At 38.1% G+C, this 20,205-nt stretch overlaps 2 long non-coding RNA genes across 3 annotated transcripts in view; both read right to left on the bottom strand.

The window, feature by feature from the left end:
- LOC116069201 overlaps window positions 1-20,205 on the bottom strand; it is a 525,801-nt gene that overhangs the window by 395,003 nt on the left and 110,593 nt on the right. The gene's annotated exons all lie outside the window — the stretch shown is intronic.
- LOC116069202 overlaps window positions 2,059-20,205 on the bottom strand; it is a 53,739-nt gene continuing 35,592 nt past the window's right edge. The window contains exons 3-4 of one of the 2 annotated variants that reach the window (XR_004109902.1): window positions 5,057-5,164; window positions 2,059-2,600 (exon numbers count right to left, since the gene is read on the bottom strand). This is a non-coding gene — a long non-coding RNA (uncharacterized LOC116069202). Of the gene's footprint in view, window positions 2,601-5,056; window positions 5,165-18,589; window positions 19,060-20,205 lie in introns of those variants that run through there. The other variant, XR_004109904.1, reaches the window with a different exon arrangement.

Below are 20,205 nucleotides of genomic sequence, written 5' to 3'. Positions count from 1 at the left end.
AATAACAGAGGGAGTCTGAAAATATTTCATGATTTAAAGACTAACTACAAGGCCATACAGATTAACTTGAAATGATGCTTTCTGTTAACACTCTGCCGTCTGTGAGCCAGTGAGGTTGGCAGAGCCATCTGTAGTGTACGTTCTATCTGACTCTGAGTGTGCAATTTCCTTTGGAATTTTCCAAAAGTATTAGAACTAAGCTGCTCATTTTTTTTTTGTGAGCAGTATCAGATGAAAAGCCTCCTTCTTAGTTGCCTTTGAATGATTAGTAACTATTTTCTTCCACAGGAGAGCACTGGTACCTACGGTGCCTGAAAACAATAGCTAAGGCTGGATATGCTGGACCTAGCTCTGAAACATGGGTTGGATGAAAACTGTGGATTTGTGAATCTCTGCCAACTTGTTGTTGTTGTTGTTGTCTGTTTGCTCATTTGTGGAGGTAATGATAGAATTCAGGAACTCATATATGATAAGCAAACACCACTGAATTACACCTTTAGCCCCAGAATTTTCTTGTGTATGTGCATATTTGTAAAGTGATATATGTATGCATGTGTGCACTATGTGTGTGTGCGCGCACACACACACAGATCTTCCTCTATAGCTTCCCACCTTATTTTGGGAAAGGTTTTCTCACTGTACCTGAAATTCACTGTTTCTGCTACGTCAGCTGACCAACAGGGCCCTGAGAGCCATCATCTCTACTACTGTGTTAACTATTGCACCCAACTTTTTCAAGGGTGCTATGCATTAGAACTCAGGTCTCTAATCCATCTCCCCAGCTCTGGCACTTGCTTTTAAATGTAATAATCTAAATGCTACTCCACAAATGGAGCATGCTCACTGTACTTAAAAGATCTGAGATACCACTCATGTGTTATAAAGTAACCCTATGGGCGGACCACTACAAGTGAGAATGAGTTAGGTTATCGTCAATACATCTTGCACAATTTTAAATAAGCTTAAGAAATAAACAAAAGCCTAGCAAAACAAATATTTGCTTAATCAAGTTTAACCTTTGTGATACTAAAAACAAAACAAAACCTAGAAAAATAAGATCTTCCTGTTATAATTCAGGCGCTCACGTGTCTCTTCCAGCACTCTGTCCTTACACCCAAATGCTTAACTTTACATACTTGTTGCTTCCAAAACTTCTCTTGAAGAAGCTCAACTGCAGAGCAGGCCATCAAAGAAGACATTTGGAATAACTCAAATCTAATTTTATCTAACAATTGCCTCACTTAACTACAAGTAAAGACATAACTCCCCATGGTAACTGAAACTTCAAATAATTAAACAGTTAACTTTATACTTTTAAAACTTCTAAACACTGAGGACCCTTTACTTGCCAAAGTCAAATTTGTCCATTTACATAAAAAGTAATAATTTAATAGCTGTATAAATAAGTCTTTAGAATTAGGTTTAGAAGTTCACTTCATAAAATAATTAGCTTTTACCTTAATCCCTCTGTGAAGCTCAGTTCTACTACTTAGTTTGGGGTGCAGGGGGGACTACTTTTGGTAGGTTTGTCTTGGTTTTCATTGTTGTTGCTTTGCTTTGTTTTGAAGACAGTCTCACTCTGTAGCCCTGACTGGCCCAGGGCTCACTGGAATCTGCCTGTCTTGGCCCCTGCCTCCCCTCACTCCAGCACCCCTCCTGCCCCAGTGCTGGGATTAAATGTATATGCCCCTGAAAGCATACTACTGGTAAGGACTTTTATCCCACTACTTACCAACAAGACAAATAAACCCATGAAGCACCAAGTCATAAAATGGATTTAGCAAGCTGTTCTTTTTCTCAACAGAGAAAAATTGGGTTTGTTTGTTTGTTTGGTTTTTGTTTTGATTTGTTTTATCAGAGTCATATTTGAAAGTACCAGACATCCAAGAATCCCTCCCTTTCCGGCTCCTCCTCATTGTGTCTGATGAGCTACTGTGTCTACTACAGCACATGCTATACATGACATCTACCAAATTAGGAAGCAAAAATTATACATTTTGTCATATTCTTACATCAGAACAATAATTTATCTAAATCCCTTAACAAATTTGCTTCACTGTTTTGTTGTTTTTCTTTTTAGTTGTTTTCTTGTTTCCCTTTGTCAGAAAAAGAGGGAGGGGCATGGAGGTAAGGATTTTGGGACTATGTATCCTCTAGTTTTCCTTTTGAGTTTAAAATCATAAACTACCCACTAGTGTGAATTCCTAGGCACAGCCTGTCATATCCATTGTGATAATTAATATAATGTCATACTGTAAATGCCACTGTTGTTCAGGCTGTTATCTTTGTGATTACTGTTGTTTCTGACAATGCTATTAATAACATTACTATGTTGATAATGATCCTAACAAACACTGTTAAACACAAACAGCACAAGGTACTGCCTCATATACTGCCTGGAAGGAAGCATGTTCTCTGGACAGGAGCAGACAATTGAAACTGCAAGGGCAGCCACAGTACACAGCAGAGTACATGCCATCTATTGAGTAGGAGTGAAGGAACCATTGCCAAAGTGCTGGTAAAAGAGCTTCTATGGGCATTCTTCATATTAAACATCCAAATGAGGCATTGTTGGTGGCATAGGACCAATGTAAGTGAAACTAGAAAGAAGCAAAGAAGCAAAGATTTCAATTTTAGCATTCATATATATATATATATATATATGTATATATATATGCACACATATGTGTGTTAGCAACAATGAAGCAATAACTTTGAAAGAAATTTATTTCCTTAATCTTATTACAAAAGTAATAAACTCAATTGTAAAAAAAAAAAGGGAGGGACAATACAGAGTAGCATAAAGAAGAAAATAAAAAGCATGTGTAATACCATCAATGGGTGGATAATTTGGGTAATTTAAATTTTGAGTAATTTATTTTGTAATGGAGAAGAATTCTGATTAGAACAATTTATCTAAGTGCTTTTCAAATATCCCATCATAACCCATTAGTGGAAGGTACAATCAGTTAGGGGGCTATGCTCAGCATCCGTTTTACAAGAAAATGGAAGTTTTTATTACAAAATAGAAGTTTTCATGGAACTTTTAAATATATACATATATAGACATATATGATATATATATATAATATGCAAGTATAAGATTATGATATAACAAGATGTTGAAAGTAATGGCTAAAATAATTTTGTCATAATTTTAGGCTATGTATCTGAAAAATGGGAAGGCATTTGTACAACATTTTAATAATATGATATATTTCCTAATAAACTTAATCTTGGTGAGAAAAAAATCTTTAAAATGCTATTTTATTGGGTTACTAATGGAGTTGTCAATTGCCTGCACTTGGCTGCACTCATGTGTACTGGATGCCATTAAGTAGAAAGACACACTGCTGTCAACCTTAGAGCGCTCACAAAATAGATATTCATCAAGTAAGCAAGCAAATTATGGTAAAGACCATGGTGCTCACAAAGTTCAAAACAACTGCACAGTCTAACTTAGCCAAAAAGGAAACTCAAAAAGTGCCTTGACTCATGCAGCGTGGTTTCAGAAACCCTGGCTAAGGGTTGTGAGGGAAAGAGAACAAGACAGACATACAGACAGACAGACAATTAAAGTGAGAGTAGGTAGGGTTCTCCAGTCACTGTTACCTAGAACCCCAAATTCCTAAATACAGCACAGGGGGAGGGTTTGATTTGTCTCTGGAGGAGGTCTCTGGACATCAGTAGTCGCAGGTCATAAATGTCCAGGAGGAGGAAGCTGCAGTTTGATCCTGGCACACACTAATCTGTCATTCATAAACATTTATGTGTGGGCCTCTTAGCAAAGCTTTCCCATCCCTCTTCAACTTGGCCTTGCCAATTTACCATGTGACAATTGGTTTTGAAGTCCTTGAAAGGCAGTCCACATGTCTAAGTAAAAACTCTCTGAGGTTACTCACTCTGGGCCTCCTCTGGTCCCACAAGAAGGCATGCTTTGAAAGGTAAGATCGATGGCACCAAAGCCTAAGTGTACAGAATCTGTGCAGACTTTAGGTGAGATATGCTTCACTATGCATGTAGGTAGGTAGGATAGTCCATTTTGTACTGGTGCAACAATATAACAGAGACTGGATGTTTTATAGTCATGAGAAAGTTATTCCTCAGATCTAGAGACAGGGAGGTCCACGAACAAGGCACAGGCCTTGTTGGTGGGGATCTTCTGGTTGTGTGCACATGAGTGACAGAGGGAGCAAATTAATTCCTCTTATAGCAGCATTAATTCATTTGTGAATGCAGAGTTCTTATGACCCAAACACCTTGTTAAACTGGCCATCACAATCCTGTAGAGGGAGTGCTATTTCTATCTTAGGAATCTGAGGAACCACATTGAGAACAAAGCAGAGCATTGCATGATCATTCACATACCTTTCAGTTCAGGTATTTCCTCATTTTTAATAAAGATTTCTTGTGGGACAAGAAGCCAAACAGACCTGGGGTGGGGGGCATTGCTCAATTTTCTATACAAGTGACTATGCCTCCCCCCATGGTAGTAATATCTTCATAACCCACCACTGTGCCCCTTGTAGTTATCATAGCCTGCTACACTCTCTGTTTGGTAGGGAAAGAACTAAGAAAAAAAATTAAATGCATTATCTATGTACTGGCAAGCACATTTAACTGATTGGCCACAAGTATGAATTCTGAAAACCAGATTAGAGGCACATTTTAAGCTCTTGTTCTCTATACTCTGGAATTATTTTGCAAGTAATTAGATATTCAGCATTAGGACTCTTTAAGGAAAGTTAACATTTCTAAAAAAGAAACACATTTAATTTGAGGAGATAGTTCTGAAAAGCTCAACCATCTTAAGTATCATAGCACAGCAGAAAATAAAATGAAATAAAATGTTACAGTATGTCTCCTGTTTGCTAATCGACATGTTGCCAAACTGCTTTCTAAACATTTGTGTTTACACATAGACCAGTGCTTCTCTTAACTCTGGCTGAAGTTTCTTTCTTCAGTGGGTATCAGTTAAGGAAGAGACTCATAATGGTTCAAAATTCTCATAAAAGGTGATCACTGAGTGCTAATCCCCAAATCTCTATCAACCCACCTTGCAAGCATTGGAACATCATGGAAGCTGGAGTGTAAAGAATGTAAGACCCAGAGCCAGAGGATGGGAAGAGTGCTGTTGGCAGGTGACTTCTCGATATCACATGCCCTGCACAAGACAAGACCAAGCCGACAAAAAATCAATCAGCACTTCAGGACACAGTGCTTTAGTACTAATAACAGTTGATGAATTATCAAAAAAAAAAAATCTAAAAGCTTCAAAATGACCTGAAAGTGGGATGAGAATGAGGTCCTGTTCTGGGCAGTTCTGAAGGGAGTAGGAAGAGAAACTTAGGGATGGGTAATATCAAGATACATGTTGTGCATGTGTGAAATTAACAAGAATAAATAAAACATGTTTAAAGTAAGTTAGGTAAATTTGGTCTTGATAATATACATTTATTTTATACTAGAACCATATTATAAAAATTTCTCCAACTGTCATGGTGGTACATGCCTGTAATCACATCACTCAATTAAGCTAAGGAAGGAGGGTCATAAGTAACAGCCCATCCGGTGCTATATACCAAGATTGTGCTTCAACACTACAATCTCAAAATAATAATAATAATAATAATAATAATAATAATGATGATGATAATAATTTCTCCAAAGCATTTAGTAGGTTTTTTCAAATATTGGCTATCAAAAATTAATTAAAACTCCATCGCGTTACATAGTCACAAATGCAGTTGTTTTTGTACTCATCTCTTCAACGATACAAACAGATACATGAACTTGTGATTTATTGAATTAACTAGATACTAAAGAAACTTCTCCAATTCACTTTCTGCAGACCCAAGTATGATGTTATGAAACTTAAATCTACTTATACTGTCCAGCTTTGCTTGTATCCCTCCAAATATTAGATAGAAATATAAACTCGTGTCATGGAATACAAAACTACAAAATCTGGTGCTTGACAATTTTCTCTCTTTATTTCACCAGCCCTCAAGTCTTATGTTCTGGACACACTCTGCCACACTTTCATATGCTCCCACTCATGGATCAGCAACAGCATCTGTCCCTTCCATCCTTAATCAGAATGAAATTTTGTTCATCTTCAGGTCCCTTTAGAAACTTACATGTTCCAACAATAGAGTGACACATATCTCCCCAGTGAGAACACCCTGGTATTGGCTGTACCTTCTTGTGATACTGACCACAGTTTATAATTATGGATATCTTGTATGGATTCTGTGTTTAGATTGCTTTTCTCCAGGAAACTGTCAGCCCCCAAAGTGCAAAGCAAATGTCCAATTCCTTCATAATATGAATCTAGAGCTCTGTTCTTTATGTATATAGAATGTGTGTGCTTTAGTCATACAATTACTGTTCACAATTGAACCTGGCACTTGTTATTTAATCTTCCAGAAATTAATTTTATCTTCTAAAAATGACTACAATGCTACCTTCCTTCTGTACTATATTTAGATTCTGAAAGTGCCATTTGTGTGTGTATATATGTGTGTGTGTATGTGTGTATACATAGCTATATATGTATGTGTGTGTGTGTGTGTGTGTGTGTGTGTGTATGTTCTGGAATAGAGCGAAGCTATTAAATGAACTCAGTTCTCTGCCCATTTGCCTGTGTGTGGCCTCTATGCACATCAAATGTGTTTTAACACTGTCCAAAGTAAAGAAATGTTCACCAATCTGGCATCCTCGGCCATGAGTTTACTTTCCCATCCTACTCCCCAATTAAGAGAAAGCTCATTTTGAAGCTTAATGGAGAGTGTCGCAGGTTCATCAGAGTTCAAATCAGCAGTCTGGAGTGAATCTGTAATAATCCATGACCATGGACCAGTTTGTATTTTTCCACTAATAAAATTCAAGAATGGCTATGTTTAAATGAAATTTTGCAGGTCATTAATCCATTCGAAGGCCTGCCTCTTTGGGCTGTTTAATTGGGAAACAGTGGTGGTAGACCCAGATTAAAAGTCTGGACTGCTGTAGAAGATGGCTTGGGTAAGCTGTTCACAGCTTATGGATTTATTAAACAATTCCTAAATAGATAAGAGGAAAGCTCTAAAAGTCACTATCATCTGTCTACATCAAACAGATTTGTATGATAAGATCTACAGTGGCTCCCTGTAAAACGCCAATCCTGGAGAGGCAGGTCTCAACTTTATCTTCACCTGTGGAAATAAAAGCTTCAGAAGATGGGTTTTGTTGCAGTGCAGGAGGAAGTAGGGAGTTAGGAGAAGAGGTAGAAACTGAAAGGGGCACCTTAAACTTCTTAACACTAACATTTCAGCAAGTCATCTCCAAACTGCTTGCCTCCAATTAGTTAAAAATGTGCCAGACAAGCACCATGGGGCCCCAAATTGGCCACAAAACTAAAGGACAAGTTGAGGCCAGTAAATACAATTAACTCTGATGTCCTGTCCCAAGGCTAACGAAAGCTAAAATAAACTCATGGCAATAAATGTGGTGAGTTTGAGTCACACAGAACGGCCTGTAACTGCAAAGTAAAAGCCAAGCCTGTGCAATTAGCTGCTTCTTCCCACTTGGCCTAAGGAGGAAAAGCACAGTTCTAATGTCCTAGTCTCCTGACACGTGAACAGAATGCTCATCTCAACAGACACAAACTGCAGGCAGCTGGCTTTTTGTTCTCTGTGTGCCTACTTCCACCCCCACAGGAGTGTCTTCTATTCTACTAAGATCTTTCTAAGTCATCCCTTTGGTCTTTCCTTCACTTTAGAAAGGTGCTCTCACAGGGAGGCATTCCAGTGGCTCTACAGAAACAAGGCTGGCCTGCTTCTGCTGGCTCTAGTTGTTGCAAACTACAAAATATCTGCTCTACAGCGGATGCTGGGAATGTCAAAATAAAGTGTAAAGCATTGATACAAGTAACTGGACCTGGGTCCAATCTCCAGCACCATAAAAGAACAACAGCAAGCAAGGAAAATCATAATGAACCACTGAAGAAAAGGTGGCTACTTATTAATCTCATAAATGGATGGTTGACTGGGTAGATAGATAGACACATGAACAGAGATAGTTATTTCATAGATAAATATATGCATATATACATAGTTAACATATGATAAGTAATGTACTAAAATCCCCTTTATGTGTGTAACAGGCTGTCCCTCTCCAACAGTGGAGAGCTAGCTGACCAATGAAAATAATACCAGAACCCATATACAGTAGTTTCCTAGACTTGTATAACAAAGTTTAATTTATAAATTAAGTATAAGAGATTAACCATAGCATACCATAAATCTTATTATCTATCATCAATATCCTTTTTCCTCTTTTCTTATTTAGCCCACACTCTCACTCCTTCAACTAAACAGAGCACTTCCCATTTTCACTGGGCGCGTGTGAATCATAAGCATCGCTGCTCTTGCTGCTGAGGCTACTATTAGGTAAAAGGAAAACTGGAGAACAATTCCTGCACTCCTGAGACGGTAGATAACATAATAGAGGCTGCTAGGAATTGACTAATGGGAGCATCATGCATACTGCAGACATTCTAGACAAAGAGTTGAGTCATGTCCCAGGTAGGATGGTGCTGCATCAGACAAAGATGGGGTAAAACTTCACCATGCTGCTCAGAACAGAGAGCAATTTAAAACTGTCATTAGTCCTGGAATCTTCCTCTAAAAATACTGATGATACTCTTGACCTCAGTAAATAACTGACATTACAGAAATTATAGCATAGATAAGGACTGCTATATATGTAAATGTATAGCTCATGTGCAGATTTATATATGTAATGTACATTTTATATACACTTAGCGCTCATGTGTGTGTGTGTGTGTGCATGTGTGCCTGTGCATATGTGTGTGTGTGTGTGTGTGTGTGTGTGTGTGTGTGTGTGTGTGTGTGTATAGGATGTGCATTTTACATTCATGTGGAGTTGGGGGAGCCTAGAAGGAGAGAAGTGTTACTTACTAAGTCATGAAATTCAAAGTAGAGCTGGAAATGACCCCTAGTCCCCAGACACTTCATATTCAGTGTTTATGTGAGTGGCTGGTATTCTTCCAGCACACTGATAAAAAAAAAGTTCACAGAAACACCTTAAATTGTCTCCATAATCTCTGCAAAGGTTTCATAACCAAGTGCGGCTCTGTCCCCTTCCTGTACTCATCTGTCTTCTTGGGACTGTACCGACTCTTCATAAAGTTGATGACTGAACGCTGAAAGTGATTTAGCATTGTCACCCACAGTAAGGATGCGACTAAAAACATCTATGGTCAGGATACTCAGGAAGTACCAGATTTCTACAAGCAAAAAGAGATATCCCTAGAAAGGATCACTGGGGTTTAGTTAACCCACAACTATACTTCTGCTATCAGGCTGACAGCCACTTGGAACCTCCATGAGCCCATCTCCATTTGCTTTTCCTTGTGCAGGAACACATTTCAACCACAGCTTAAAAAGACAAATGAGACACAGAACACTTGATTTCGTTCACCCACCTTTACTGAAAAAGTTAAGATCTCGTCTTCCACAAAATACACTATCCTTGCCCTTTGTTTCCAGTTTTATACTAGATAAATAAGACGGAACATACTGGAGGCTCTCCCTCCTAACTGGAGCTCACAGGTCAAATTGGGATTTACAAAGCAGATCTCAGCATAGAAGTAGGTTTGTTTGTTTTAGTGTGAGTGCAGGTATTTCTCATATATTCATAAACTATGTGGCTCTCATCCAATTTCAAAGCCACTACAAAAACTAAGCCATTTTACCATGTGAAACAACAACAAAAAAATTCCTTCTTCATTTGCTAGAGTATCCCTTTCTGATCCCTCTTCTCTTTTTCTTCCAATCTTATCAGTGAGCCAGACATGGTTGGTTACTTAACAGACACTATAATATTAACGGACCTAAATCTGTTTTTGTTTTAATATTATCTTTTTAAAAATTCAGACTAACTGCTTTGAAGAACAGGTAACTATTTCATGAACTTCAACATATTAACAGTAAAAATACATACTCAATTATAGGAAAAACATGAAAATATAATGTTCTAACATTTAATAATATAAATTGTTAAAATATGTCACTAAACCTAGGATCATATATGTCTCATATATACATAGACATATATACATGTACATGTACATATACATATGTGTGTGTATACTGTATGCTACTTCCAGAAAATCAGAATTTAAAAATCAGAGTTTGTAAGATCCCCATTTTTAGGTGACGCCAGTATCAATAGAGGGAAGATGCATGGATACTTTCCATACATGAATCAACCTATTACATAATGGCAGCAATTGTTAATCATGTGTCTGAGTAAAGGGAGAAACAATCTCCTCTCTCTTTGGACAATTCATCCCATGTTAAAATTACCTAGAAGGTAAATTTATTAAGGATGGGTTATCTGCCTGAACCTGACCATTAAATATAAGTTGAATTATTTTAAAATTCTGGATTCAAACAAACACATGTCTTTCTTAAAGAAGAAAAGAAAAAAAGAGTAGGATTTTAAAAGGAAAATGCAATTACTTGGTGTTTGTTTACTGTTCGATGCCCTCAGCTCTCATCTTCCCTGAAAGCATCAGTGAGGTAGTTTGTGGACATGCTGCAGTACTGTAGTATACTTGTGTGCAAAAATCAAACATAAAAACTGATCACATGCTCACAGCTGGAGACCGTGTAGGCCTCATTCAGGAAGGCAGCAAGCATTATCATTTAGCGCTCCACAGCGGGAGGAAAAATGGTGGCACAGAGGAGAACCAGCACATCAGACACACTCCAGGGTTCCCTTGCCCTCCATTGTTCCTCGCCCAAATGTAACTCTTTAAATTTTAAGTAGGAAAAGAACACACAGAATCATCACTCAGAACAACAACAACAAAATGGGATGGTGACTGGGAATGCAGGGAAAAGGTTAAATGAAAACGTGAAGAAAAACTGCCTCATTAGGTAAGTAAATATTAGGAAGCTTGACATACACTTTAACGCGTTCTTAAGTCCTAAGCACACACAAAAAACATACACACAAAAGCATGTATCCCATACCCACACACATGCTCATACAAACACACACAAACACTTATCTCATATCTGAATACACACGCTCATGCATATACATACGTACTTACACACACACACATACACACACACACAAAAGAATGTATCCCATATTCACATACATGTTCCTGGAAACACATACGCACACACACACACACAGGCATGAACATGTACATATATTCTCATGCACACATGTGCATATACATAAGGCCCTGAATATTTACTTTAGTTCAGGTACAGCAGCTTTTTTTTTCTTGGAACCTGTTCTGATTTATCATTGTTGATCGCAAACAAGTTACTCCTTAGTAACTAAATGTAAATGCATGCAAGAATAGCTCATTGATGAGACTTCTGTCTTATAACCCTATATTTATCAAATATAATATATATTAATGCATATTAAGATAATTGAAAGTTGAAGGCATATGAACTGTGACACCTCTTATTTTTCCTTTTCCAGAGCAGAAATCACCTTCAAACCCTATTATTTCATCCAATTTCCTCATAGAAAACTATAATAAGGTGTTAATTTTAACTTCCATAAGTCTCAATTTTCAGGTTATTTATTATTTAATATAATAACACTACCATTATTTTATGAAAAATATTACATCAGTAGGTTTATTTTTACCAGAAAATCAAAATTCATAGGAGCAGTGTAATTTTAGAAAGCAGGGGAATTTCTGCAGAAATAATTGATATTTTATGTCTAGTCCTCTCCATGCCTTTACTGACTATTTGAACAGCCTCCTGCATGCTGCCCCCTTGCAGGGTCTGCCGATACACAGTGCATTTAGAGTCTTCTCCTTCATGCATCTGCTTTACCTACTGTTCATCTTGCTGCTCTCATGGGTATCTGTTAGACACAGACTAAAAGCCTTCCCTGAGTCATGAACAATTTGCTGTTTACAATGCTCTATGTATTGAGAAACACTTCTCAGATGCAATGGCTGAGTAAAGATGGACCATAGCTCAGTCCAAGCATCCATGTGTAAAGCCCCTAGGATTAGAAATATGTCATCCTTATCTCTACAATTGTTCTAATATCTTACAGTAAATTTCTGATATGTTTTGTTTATGGTTTGTCACAAGTATAAAAATTGAGCAGCAAGGATATCAACTAGGCATTAACATTGTTAAACAACATTTAGATGTTACATGTACTTTCTACAGTACGGTTTTGAGCTTCACAAAAGCTCCCTACCCAGGACTATGTGAGTTGTGACTGTGTGTGTATATACACGCATGAATGTGCAGTCTGGGTGTATATAAGGACCTACCGTTATAAATATATGACATATTACATATATATGTATATATATGAGAATATATGCATTATATATACATTATATATGTGTGTGTGTGTGTGTATATATATCAGTTTTTTAAAAAAATTTACAAATTTCCTTAAGTAGAAAACCAGATAAATCCCTTGCCAAAATAAGAAGGAACAAACTGAATATGTGCATTTCCTTTTTAAACAGAGAATCAGATCAACCTAACAAGATGTTTCCCTGAAATACTGGCCTCAAATGAGTCCATTCAGCCATGGCAAGGAGAGGTTTCCAGCCAAAACATTTAATTAGTGCCCAATTAAGACAGCCAGAATGATGTGAAGTCCAGGCTCTGGCCGCGTGCTTGCCTCAGGATGGGTAAGCAGCTTAAGTGACTCTAGTCTGACTAAAAGCTGTCAACTGTCAAACTGTCATTGGGCCATATGGGTCAGGCAGCATCTCTCTAAAGAACTCAACTTGTCCACTCATCAGGGGAAAACACCTTTAATTCCATCGGGTTAACAAATATCCAACAGCGCCTCAAAGCATAAAAGAATTGAAGTTAAGGTCCTGTTAAGGAGGAACTGGCGACCCTTTTCTGCTCCCCACCCCCACCCCAGACACAGAAAAGACTCCAAACTCTTTACATGGCAGCTACCAGCCATCTAACAGTCTGGCCTCCTCTCTCACTTCTCCCTTCCTTTTGATCCTTGAGTGCCATTGAACAGCTTGATGTTCTGTGTCTATAAACACATTGTCTCTCTGGACTCCACAAACATGGTACCTCTACCCACAATACCATGCTTGTTTCTCAGTCCGCCAAGCCAATCACTTCTCACTCAAACTCAACATCTTATTTTAAACTTAAGAAATCAGCTCTAACCAGAAGCTGACCTACTCATTTCCTCTACTCAGTCTCAGGTAGACAGGTGTTGGAGTCTCCTGACCCAGGCCTTCTAAACCCTTAGGTTCAATCTTAATGTCTTTTAAATCATTCTAAACCCATTTCCTTTCTTGATTCTATAGAACTTAAAGAAGGGGGGAGGTGCCATCATCATCCTAAGGGCCAAAGAATTAAGCACAAAATAACCACATTAAAACATAAGATCTCGGGCTGGTGAGATGGCTCAGCGGGTAAGAGCACTGACTGCTCTTCCAAAGGTCCTGAGTTCGAATCCCAGCAACCACATGGTGGCTCACAACCACCCGTAATGAGATCTGACACCCTCTTCTGGTGCGTCTGAAGACCGCTACAGTGAATTACGCCGGATTCGGGGGCCGGAGTTCAGTTCCCAGCAGCCACACACATGATGGCTCACAGCCATCTGTACAGCTACAGTGTACTCATAAAATAAATAAAATTAAATTAAAATTAAAAAAAAAAAAACATAAGATCTCTTCCAATGTTTATTACTTTTTGTCTTAAAATATACCTTTGAGGCAAGCAAATATCAACATGCAGTTGGATTAATACCCTACACTGTCAGGACACCAACATTTCCTCCCTTCTCTGTAGCATCCCCTGTGCTTCGATTACTGGGGACACAACACAAATAGTTGTAACAGGGCCAAAGGGTCATTGACTACAGGATCAGGACAAGAATTGTCAAATGGAGAAGTGTGCTGCCATAAGGTCAATAATCTTTAAAATAATGTACTACTTGTTTGGGTTGTGTAAGAGGATTTCCCTGTGTGATAGCCCTGGCTATCCTGGAACTCACTTTGTGGACCAGGCTGCCTCAAACACACAGATCTGCCTGCCTCTGCCTCCTGAGTGCTGGAATTAAAGATGTGCACCACCACACCAGGCAGTACTATTTCTTTTTTATTATCAGTATAGTTATCCAATTTATCCCATATCCTACCGGTGGGAATAATGGATGTGTGTGTGACATCTTTTTACCTCTTTGTTTTCTAAGAGTCAAAATTGTTCCTTGAAATATTGTATTTCTAAGTGAGAACTAGCCTTATCTCTAAAGTAAATACCTGACAATGAAACCAAAAATTCAACTTACTAGCTCAATTTCATATTTACTTGACTATATTTAACCAGTTTTTAAAACATCTGATAAAGAAGTTAAAGCAATTTATAAGGAAAGAATAAACATTACCCTAAGCCCCAAAGTGAAACTTAGTCATTTGATGGAAGTATATATATATAAAAGACCACATGGAATGTACATCTCTTTGCAAATATCTACTACTGATCATACTTCCCAAAACTGATAAATGAGGCTGTAGATACTAAAGCAGTTAAAATATGAATTATTTATTACATGTTGGATGTAATCATTGGGAACAAATCTAGAAATATCCATTTTTTTTTTCTGCTAAAATGACAAGGATCCCAAACGTTCACACTAAGTAACTACTCTGGAGTATTTTAATAGGTTTTTCTCCTAGGAATGAATACTCTGTGTAACAACTGGGTGGGCACATCCAATCGAGAGAAAGAAGAAAACGGTTTAAAACATAACCAGGATTTTTCTATATACTGTTTCAAGTGTCTTAACTACCAAATGCTATCTTTGCTTCCTTCCCAAAGGGTCATGGAAAGGAAAGCACCACCTGTTTTCACCTTGACCCGTGTGTCAATTGAACAGTCAATCAAGATGAAGAAGGACTCTCCTGGTGTCTCTAAATCTACAGAAGGCAGCTCTGCCCAGGCTGTAGTGGTAACAACTGACAAGAGCTGCCCTCTGAGACGCAGGCCTAAACATGCATTCCACTTTTCCCACAAGGGCAGGAGGAGGCAGAGTACAAAGGTTTTCTCTGTCCTCCATCATTTGCAAGGGTATTTATGAGTCTTTTCAAAGAGCCACTAAGAAATATTATGTGATGGAATAAGGCTTCCTAACCCCATTGCACTAGCTCCTCTCCTTTTTGCTTATCTTAGCTCTCTTATATAAGATAGTGTATTTGGTAAGACCCCAGATATATCAATATATAGATATATAAATGTATATATAGATAATTTATAGACAGAGATGTAGACAGAGATAGATAGACATATGTATTGTAAAATATAGTCAGAAAACAAGATAGTGAAAATTTCAATGTGTGTGTGCATGTACATATTTATATGTGTATGTTACATATACCTGTGTGCATGTCTACTTGTATATGGTGTTTATGTCTATGTGTTTGTTGCATGCATGTGTGGCATTTATGTGTGTGTCTGTGTCTGTGTGTAACTGTGTGTGTCTATATACAGTGTGTGAGAGAGGGACAAACTGTGAGAAGGCAACAGAGACAGCTAAAAAGAAACAGAGAAAGACAAAGATAGCTTTGTACACAAATTCACCAAATGCAAGCTATCTGGTAGTTAACCTCAAAAAAGGATCTAATAGCGTAAGGGCCTACCACTGCCATTTACATGAAATGTATTGATTAAGAAAGAACTCTGAAGAAAAATCTCAATGCTAATAAGAGAGGGAAAGATGTCCCATGATCTCTCTGAAATCCATGGACTGATAATTATCTTCTTGGAACGGGAAAAACTATATGTGACAAAGCAGACTCACAAGAGTATCTAAGGAGCCAACCTACCCAGGGTCTGAGAAGAATGAGGGGAGCATGCATAGCTATAAGGAACTCCTGACATAATGTACTGAGCAACGATTGCTATAGATCTGGTGGCTGCATGAGATCTGTGAGTCTGACTCACACAGCTCTCCTGGGATTTAGAAAATGATACCCTAAGATACACCTTATTGTTCTGCATTTTCTGGGCACCTAGGGAGGAGAACATGCACAGAAGGTCTTTCTCTGATGTTCCTTCTCCATCCACAGATCAGATCGACCAAAGAGACACATAGCAGTTTTCAATCTTCCCTCTAAAATTACATTAGCCAAGATTAAACTCATCACAGGGGAAGAGTGGGGGTTTGGTCTCAGGCTGCCATCTGTCCTGCAAGCCCTTTCTTCTCCCCTGAAGTTTATTTAGTCACACTCCCACCACCAAAATTGCCAACAGGCCAATTCTCTCTCCTAATAAAGGGCATTTAAGCCTGAGCCACAGCCATAACTTTTCTCCTTCCCTCTATTTGTCAGTTTATGTTAGCAGACTCCATTACTGAACACTGAGAGGAAGTGTCTGAATGTCTCTGTATCTTCAAGGGCTGACCAGATCACAGATTCAAGAGAATTGTCACATATATGCATGTATGTGTATATATCATATATATGCATATACATATATATGTATGTATCTGCATGTATATGATACGTAGATATATACAAATATAAATATATGTATGTATATATATATACACACACATACATACATATACATACATATTAAACAAAATAAATCAAGTACCAAGTTTGATATCAAACCATAAATCACAAATCAAGGGCGGAGTATGGTCTGGGATGTATATAGTTGGCATAGTTCTTGGCTAACATGCATAACTCTGGGTTCAGTCTCCAGTATTGCATAAATCTGCCACAATGGAATAACTTATAATACTGGCCCTGCAGGAGTGGGGGATAGGTAGATTTAGAAGTTCAAAGTCATCTTCACTCAGCAGTATAGCAAGATCAAAGTATGCACACACACACACACACACACACACACACACACACACTTCGATAAGTCTAGGAAAACAAACCAAATATGTATACTACTCTATAATGACTCTAAGGCCTATGGACTGTATGTATTTTTTTAAAATGATAAAAATAGCTAAAAACGCAAAAATGTTCTAGACAATGAAATCTTAAAAATCAAATTCTGTCAAAGAAGAAATTAAAAATTGAGGTTGAACAACACCAAGATTATTTTAGGTGATCTGAGAATGACGATTTCTGTATATTAGTAGAGACTATAGACATTACATATTCACATAGAGAGGCAAAAGTATAGATAGCAATCATGAAAAATGAAGGGAACAAATGTCTACTTCATAAGATAATCAAATAGGCATACAAGAAAAGCACAATGTCACTTTTAAAATCAAGTTTTATATTGCAGGAAGTAATTTTTACATATATACATATATATGTTCTACACATGAAGTTCAAGAAGTAAGAAAAAAGTAAACATTTTAATAAGTTATCAGCCATCTAGAATACAACATGAAGTGGTCTGGAGGATATTTATAATGTTCAGTTATCCAGAGTTGCCTTGTGCGATTTGTAAAAATGCAGAGAATTAGACACAATGTCTACATCTCTCTCAATGAATGTGAAGTATCAGTAAAAGGTTTTGTAAAAAAAGAAAGAAAGAAAGAAAGAAAGAAAGAAAGAAAGAAAGAAAGAAAGAAAGAACAAAGGAAAGAAAGAAAGAAGAAAATATTACCAGTTCTATCCAATATTCCTAAAAATCCATGTTTATCCTTTGCTAAGGTATTTCAGAAAGATGCTCAACAACAAAACCAATAACAGCATCTTAGATTATTGAGAAGGGGATCGAGAAAGTAATGGAGAAGAACTTATATGTGGCCAGTGTGTTTAAAGTCTTGAGAAAGAACATAAGAAATAGCTCTTTAAACCCTAAGAAAATGGGCAACAGTAAGGGATCCTGATTATGAGGTATATGAAGCTAAGTCTGCTTAACAAGAGGGAACTGATTTTAGAGTAAAATATGTTGTTTAAGTTTCAAGAGAGCTAGGCACGGTGGTATACTCCTTTAATCCCAGCACTCAGGAGTCAGAGGTAGGTGGATTAAGGCCAGCCTGATCTACAAAGTAAGTCCAGGACAGCCAAAGCTCTGTTACACAGAGTAAACCTGTCTCAAAAAAATAAGTTTCAAGAAAATCTTAATAATCTAAGAAAAAACACCCCCATTCACAGTTATGAAATCATAATTCCACATTGGATTCCCAACTCCCCAAAGGCATTAGGCATCACTAAATCTGTGATGTCTGCATGCACAGAATTGTGTGGCAGGGGCTTCTCTACCAACTAACTTTGTCCTTGCATGGCTTCGACCTGTCTACAGCTGACAGAGAATGAAGAAAAACAGACACAGACCTAGGAGGAGGTAGGTTGGCCTTTCCAATAGGTAAGCCTAAACACCCTGGAAATTCAGCATGTTTATTATTTATATACAGTTGTACAGAGAGCAGAAGTATTGAAGGCACTTTTGGGACCTTCCCTCTGTTCTTTCCATATTCAGTACAAGTGTGAATGCCTGTATGCATGGGTGCATGCGGCTGCGTGTATGTGTGCGTGCCTGTGCATTGATAAGACAACCTCGAGCCTCATTTCTCAAGCATCACACATGGGTTTTTTTTTGTTTGTTTGTTTGTTTGTGTGTTTGTTTAGAGGCAGGGTTTCTTCACTGTCTTGGAGCTCACCCATATGGTTAAGCTTGCTGGTCAGCAGGACACAAGGGCTCACCTGTTTCTGCCTTTCCAGCTGGAATTACAAGGCACACCACCACCCTTGATTTTGTTTTTGTTGCTGTTGTTTTGTTTTTCATGGATTTTGAGGCTGGAATTCAGGTCCTCCTTCTTGCATGGAGAGCTTCTTACCTCAGTCCAAATTCAGCTCCTCTTTTAAGGTGCTGGTAATATCCTTTCCCATCTGAAGCTTCTTCCCATAAGTCCAGTATACTGAGCTATTTACTGTCCCTGACCTTCTGTGGACATTATCTTCCACCAGAGTCTACTGAGATTCCTCTCCTCGGCAAACTGTAAACTCCCTTCAGTGGACGGATCATTTTCTGTGTGCCTTCTTCTTGCAGTAATCAGCACAGTGTTGCATGAATGGTGATAAGATCAAGCCTCAAGAAAGATGCATGGAAATGAATTAAGTTAATAATTGCTTAGGAAGCATCTGGCAGTCACTCTGAAATCTCTGTGGCAAAGGTGCCATTTCTTTTGCTTGTTTTAAATGTGTGCCCTGGAAGAACTTTAAGGAGGTGCAGCTAAAAGCTCTTCTACCAGGATGCCAGAACAAAACTGTACCTGATCCTGAACTAAAAAGGAACATTTGAAGTAATATGTCCATACACCAGACTCAAACAAACATAACACCAATTCAAAACAAATAAATATAAAAAAAAACTAATAATCCAAAATCTATGTCTAATAGATGGGTAAATTGAGGTTGAGCTATGACAATGGGTATGCCAAGTTCCACTGAGGTTAGATTCCACAAAGCAGGTCCCTATGGACTAGGGGAAAAAGAAAGAAGATTCAGGGGATGTTGGAATTGGCTACTAAGTGCATCTGATTAAACTCCTGCAAATAGGTGTGGCTGCAAGTGGGTAATGATGCTGAAATCCACAGGACACAGAATAGACAAGGGTCAAGGACATACAGAGAGGAAGCTGGCAAAGTAGTAGAATGCGCAGAGGAATGCTTTTGAGGGGACACCAGGGCACTAGCCCTTTGCAGCTTCCAGGACAAGGTTGCTGTTTTGCAGTTACACATTTGCATGATGGGCTTCCTCACCACAGGCCCAAATCAATAGGTCTAACCTAATGAGGACTGGCCCTCTACAACTGTGCATCAACATAACCCTCCTTTCCTTATAAGCTAATTATCACAGGCAGTTTGTTATAATGACAGGGGCCTCATATAGCTAATGTTGTCATTTCACTTTTAGGCTATTTTTTGTTGTTGTTTTCCTATTTTGTACTCATGCCCAGATTCAAAGTGATGGCTTCATAATAATAAATTAATAATTAAGGAACCCAAGAAAAAATCCAAAAGATATGCCAAGAAGGGTTATAAGCTTGGCTCCATCTCTCTTTTGAGTGAGAGACAGAAAATAGGTTTGGATTTGCCTGCCTGGATGGCTGGAAGGCAGTGACAGACATCCAATTACAAAGCTCAGGGGGCATTTTCTCTTGCCACTGCTGAAAGCCAGGTTGCCTGGCATTCACACTTTAAAATACTTATTTTCCTTCTCAGGCTTTAAATGAT

This window comes from Mastomys coucha, unplaced genomic scaffold (assembly GCF_008632895.1).
Source record: "Mastomys coucha isolate ucsf_1 unplaced genomic scaffold, UCSF_Mcou_1 pScaffold22, whole genome shotgun sequence".
Classification (NCBI taxonomy): domain Eukaryota; kingdom Metazoa; phylum Chordata; class Mammalia; order Rodentia; family Muridae; genus Mastomys; species Mastomys coucha.
This window is presented reverse-complemented; position numbering and strand designations above follow the sequence as displayed.